Consider the following 6,293-nt stretch of genomic DNA (forward strand, 5'->3'; position numbering starts at 1 on the left):
ACTACAATCTATAAACCTTGACAATTTATTTTCGTATTTTAATTATTTTATTTATGATATAAAAATCAGATCATTTTTACGCTTAAACAATGTTGTGTACAAGATGACAGAGCCACTCGCGGAAATTGAATGAATTACTTGAAAATCGTCCCTCCCGAATCGTTACTTACACGGTTGATAACAAAAAATAAATTACTCTTATTTATCAACCGTTGAAAATAAAAATAATATTTATATAAAATTTAAATTCATATTATTATCATACTCTCTCGTATTTTAATGATCAAATTTTACTGCGATTTATATTTTTCATTAATACAAAAGTTACTAATCTTTTAAAAACTATTAAAAAATAAAATAAGATACATTAAAGATAAATTGTAATCGTTTAAGAAATGTGTTTATGTGAAAATTGTAATTGTGATTAATGATTATTTTAAAGACAAAATAATTAATCAATACAAATTGAAATGTTTAAATAAAAGCAGTATAATTAATAGATTATTATTATTGTTTCTAGTTACTTATTAATATCATATTTCAATCATTAGATTGTTATAAAATCAAATATAGCTGAAATATTCCCATAATTACCCCTATGTTACTTAGAACATACAATATATATAGTCTTACGATCATAAAAATATGTGGATATTTAATTTTTGCCTGAATTCTATAAAAAGCGATACAATTAATAATATTTATTGTACAAAATTCTTGTTGAAAAAATTAATGAAATTTTTTTTTATAAATTAATGCTATTAGAGCGGCATCATGAAAAATTCATTAACAGAAAATATTGTTTCCTAACTACAGTTTCAAACATTTTAAAAACAATAACAAGATACATTTTACTTTCTTCTTATAAATAGTTTGTAAAAGTTTACACAAATTTTAAACCTACCAGAGTTGAAAAAAATGAATTATACTCGCTTATTTGAATATTTCATTCAAAGACGTCAAATATAAAAACTCTTTACAATATAATTTACAAAAAAAAATTATTGGCTACTATTGAATTTATAGTCTAGTACTCTTAGCTTCTCAACCATAATGAGAAAAAAAAATTGGCACCTTTAATTATGTGCTAATTTACTGTTTATCGAAATCTTATAACTCTTCATGACAAAAATTCCTCTTTTCATATTATAGCCACATTGTGACATAAAAACTCGACAATAAATGTTCTTCTATTCTGAAATATAAAGTCAACGAACACAAAAATAAACTTAGAGCATACATAAATATGCATATTATTCTCAAATTTTGCATTCGATGATAGAAAAAAGCAAATGAAAAATGAAAAATTCAAATAGCAACAAACTAATGAGAACAATATATAATAATACGCTGTTATAATATATACTTATGCAATAATATATATACTTTTGTAGTAAAATATTCTTGCTACAATTATTGTATAGATTTATGAAAATTCAGATATTCTATTAAAATAGACAATGTCAGTGAACTTTTACTGATTTATAAAATTTTGAAATATTAAATAGTCAAAATTTTACTACCATTTGAATATTATTTACTTAATTTTTTAATTTTTTTTAATTTTATTTTAATGATGCACATGTTTATTTCAATTTTTAATTAATAAAGTATATGAAGTTTTAATTATATTTTAAATTATTGTTTTACATAACTCTTATATATAAGAGATCGTTAACAAAGTTTATCATTTATTATAAATATTATTGATACATGTACTGTTATATATAAAATTACACAAATTATTAGATACTAAAACATCATCAAGTGTGAAATATATTTCGTATTAGATGTTTATATTTTTAGCATAATAATTGTTTGAAGAATTTGTCCTCTAGACGCAGAATATTTATAAACAATGAAAATTTCTAAACACCAAATGACAATATAAGATAAAAATATAATGAATTAGAGACTGTTTAATTTAATATAACTCTGCTAAAACAAATTGTTATAAATTCTCTTTATTAAAATAAAAAACAAAAAATTAAGTTTTACTATTATAACAAAATTTATAAGTTCAAACAAATAATTGTAATGAAAATAACAGCAATTCTATTAAATATTCACGATTAGAACATTGAAATTGATGTAAATATTTTCGCGACTTCAAATTTACAAATGTAATTAAATTTTTTCTGAATAAAAATTTGTATTTTATAATATACAGAAGTATAAACAATTTAAAAATTTAGTTTTTGCATAAAAAGGTGAAAGATATGTAAAAGAATTTTATAATTCCCAAATTAAATATTCTAGCGATATCAAAAATTACTTTATCAATGAATATATTTTTGGTATTTATAAAATACATTTCTAAAATTTATTGTAAATATAGTTACTTTTCACTCAATATGCTTTTTGGTTTTTGAATATTTAATTTAAGTAACAAAAAAACAATAATAAAAGATATAACTATAAACAGTAATATTGTCATAATAACAATAAAAGAAAAATAATATTATCAATTTTTAAAAATTAAATAAAAAAAAACACACGGTTTTAAGGCACATTATCGTTTAAAGTTTTAAAATTTTGATGTATTATTATTTTATTGTTAAAATTATCCTGATTAACGAATCGATATTAATCTATTTTACTCGCATTGATTCAATGATTTTGACATCCTTTTTTTATGTGGAAATACTTGAAACTATGGTTCTCTAAGAATCTTACCATTTTTAAAAATTAAAAATAATAAATACATTTAATGATTTTTTATCTCTTGTTTAAGTAAATTTCATCTTCGTTTAATATTAAATCAATGAAAAAATATATATTTAATACATGTACTTCGTAAGATTATGTACGATAAGTATCTTGTGGAATACTGAATATTCACAAAACTTAATTTTAAAAATTCTAATAATACAAAATACTGTAAAAATTATGATTATTTTCATTATATTTCTTTTTATGTTGTACTATACAAAAGATGTGATTCCAGATTGTAAATAGTAAATTTCTTAATAAGTGTAATTCAAATTCTCATATTAAGCATTTACTGATGGTGCACTAGTTAAGTAACAAATTTACTTCGTAATAAAGGCAATTACATAAATTAATAAAATATATATTTTTGATATTTTTTTTTCAATATTCTTTCATAATTAATTTTTTATTATAAAAGCCTTTCTACTTATTTTAGATACATATTTATTTGTATATAAACTTAATTAAAAAAAATATATAAATAATAGTATTTTAAAAGCAATAATAAATCCATTATAACTAATTATAATTATTCTATATTATTAATTAAATTAAGGTCTCGCAATTGAATAATAAATTTGGGCACATGTTATTATGACGTAGTATTAATATTATATTGTTATTTACATAGAATTGTAATTATACATTTATAGTTAAATATTGATTTGATAAAAATTAAAAAAAAAAAGAATTAAATACTTTATTCATTCTCAAATATTTTATCTTCTTAGAAAAGAAAATTTATTTAAAATACATTAAAAAATATAACAATTTCCATCTACAAGTTTCAAATATTTTTAAACGATAAAAGAATAACATATACGAGGAAATTCTAATTTAATACGGGTGGAATTGAAATTAAAATAAGAATAATTAAAAGTCTTTCAGGGTGTAAATATTTAAATTATTTGCCATTAGCAATGAAACAAAATATCTATACATTTTTATCTTGAATATTTTTTCTGCGTTATCAAGATTTATTAGATGTTAACGGACATTAAAAAAAAATTAACTATTGCGGCTAATCTAAAAAATTTACTAGCATACTATCAATATTATTTTGTGAGAAAACTTAATTGAATCAATCGATCAACATTACAAAAATTATTATAATAATATGCTATATAAACTTATAAAGTCTAAATAATAGTGACATTTCAATACTTTATAATATATAATAATCAAATTTTAAATAAATTATATTGCAACATCCGTTTATCCCTGTTTTCAAATTCTTTCCAAATCCAAAATTCGTAATGTATTGTCTGTAATGTCGGCATTTGGTAAGATATCGATAATATGCGCCACGACAGATGTTTGTCCGAATTCGCTTTTACATACTTGGTGCTTGTAGATTGGGCAAAGGCTATAATCTCTTGATACGTAATAGCTGTTGTAGCTGACAGCGAAGCTTTCAAGTTGATAGGAACTCAAAATATTTTGTCTCCTAAAAGACTCGCATTGCAGGCTAAAATAACGGCTTACATTTTAACGTTCATGAGTTTTCTAAAACAATCTACGACGTTTTGTAGTTTTTATGACTCACTGATAACTCATACCCCTTCATGTGTCAATAGGAGCTATAACATATTAAAAAATATATCACAAAACCGAATATTAACAAAATAAACTCTGTTTAAATTTTTTTTTATTTGCTTGATCTCGTTGTAAATAAATAATTCTCCTGCATAGGATTATTTAGTTCGTAATACTTTTTTATAACCTACTAATCCCAAGTATAAAAAAATTCATCACTTGTACACTATACTTCGATATCCACCACAAAGGCTTTAAGCGACGGTGTTAAAAAGCACAATAGATATATATAAATGTGTGTGTGTGTGTGTGTGTGTGTGTATTTATATATATATGTATTTTTAAGTATTATATGCATATGCGTATTAACATAAACCATACAATGGATAACGAAGAAGTATATTGACACATATGTGAAGCCATTGATATATTAAAAGTAAGCAACTTAAAAATTATAACATTACAATTTGGATAAACTGCTATAAAATATCTATAGTTATCAGTCAGAGATATAGAAATTTTAGTGGAAGGCCAAATTTACAAAATACTGATATCAATTGAGGAATAAAAGTTCTTTCAATATAATTAGGTCCAATTCAATTTGCATACACATAACACACACACACACCTATATATAATATTTCAATACTTCCAAAGATGAGATTCAAGCATATGTGTAAAATCAGTAGCATATATTTAATGTAAAATACCGCTTTAAGTATTGGTAAGTGATCCAATATTCGTAAAATAAGCTAATACAGTGTAGATTATTCGAAAGTAGCTATGGTCATAGTTTGAAAAAAAACCGTTGCGTGAAAGCAGAACTAATTGTATATGGATGCAAATGTTCATAGTTAATCTGTTGTATTATCAGAAATTCAATACACCGGATGCAGCTTTAATGAGCAAAGATAAGTTCTTGAAATTTTCAAGTTATCCAAGAACGAGATAAAAATCTAAACCATTTATACATTTAGTGAGGAGGAATAAATACAATTATTTGAAATTATTATTTATTAGTCATTTGAAAAATGTAATCCCAAAAATAGTTTAATATTCAATCGGATAATCAAATACAATCCTTAAAATATACTCGCTCTTCAATGAAGAAAACATTCAAACACATTTACATACAAATTTGGGCACACTTGATTTAAAATCACAACTGCTCTACGGAGAAGTGATTTCAATTCCCAGTCCGTACACAAATGTTCAATTTATTTCGCTTGAAATTTAAACTATTAAATAATAACTACGATACTTCTATTAACAAAATATCTTTACCATATGAAAATAAAGAAAATATTCCGTACTAATCACTTTCATGTATAATTATATAGTATAAACGCATTAATATCGTTACAAAAAAGTGAAAGATAATAAAGTGCAGATCTAAATGAATGAAGTATTTATAACCTTTATAAAACCGTTATAAATGGTTATAAAATTATAAATTAAGAAATTGATACGTATTAAGAATGTCAAAACGATATTTGATTTGCTAGCAATCGAGAAAGTGGCGAATTCAATTCGTGTTTATCTCAATAACTTTCATTCGCATCACGGTTTCTTATCTAAATTATTTACGATGACAAAACTAACTGCATTTCTCAATGATTCTAAATGACTAATGTACATATATCTCACGTTTTGGTGATTACGATAATTCATATATTCTGGGCTGTTATTTGAAATATTTATTATTGATTTATCATCAATAATCGAATGTTGAAACATACGTAATTATTATAATACATGTATTATCCAAACAATTGCCAGTACCTATTTCTGTCCACCAATAATTAGATTGGACGAGAAATTTTTAAACTTGTGTCACCACATTCAACAGACTAGTTTTAACATGTTTTATATACGTCAACGATATTTACAACTCTGCACTTTTTTCTCACTCGAGTCTTTCATTACTATATAGAAATTGTTAAAAACTATACAGATATCGTTATTATTTTTAAAACAAATTTAAATGAAATAGATCAGTCTTACGTTCGATATTCAATTGCCAATTTTTTTTTTTTTTTTTGTTT

The sequence above is a fragment of the Ceratosolen solmsi genome, unplaced genomic scaffold (genome assembly GCF_000503995.2).
Source record: "Ceratosolen solmsi marchali unplaced genomic scaffold, CerSol_1.0 scaffold53, whole genome shotgun sequence".
NCBI classification, from domain to species: domain Eukaryota; kingdom Metazoa; phylum Arthropoda; class Insecta; order Hymenoptera; family Agaonidae; genus Ceratosolen; species Ceratosolen solmsi.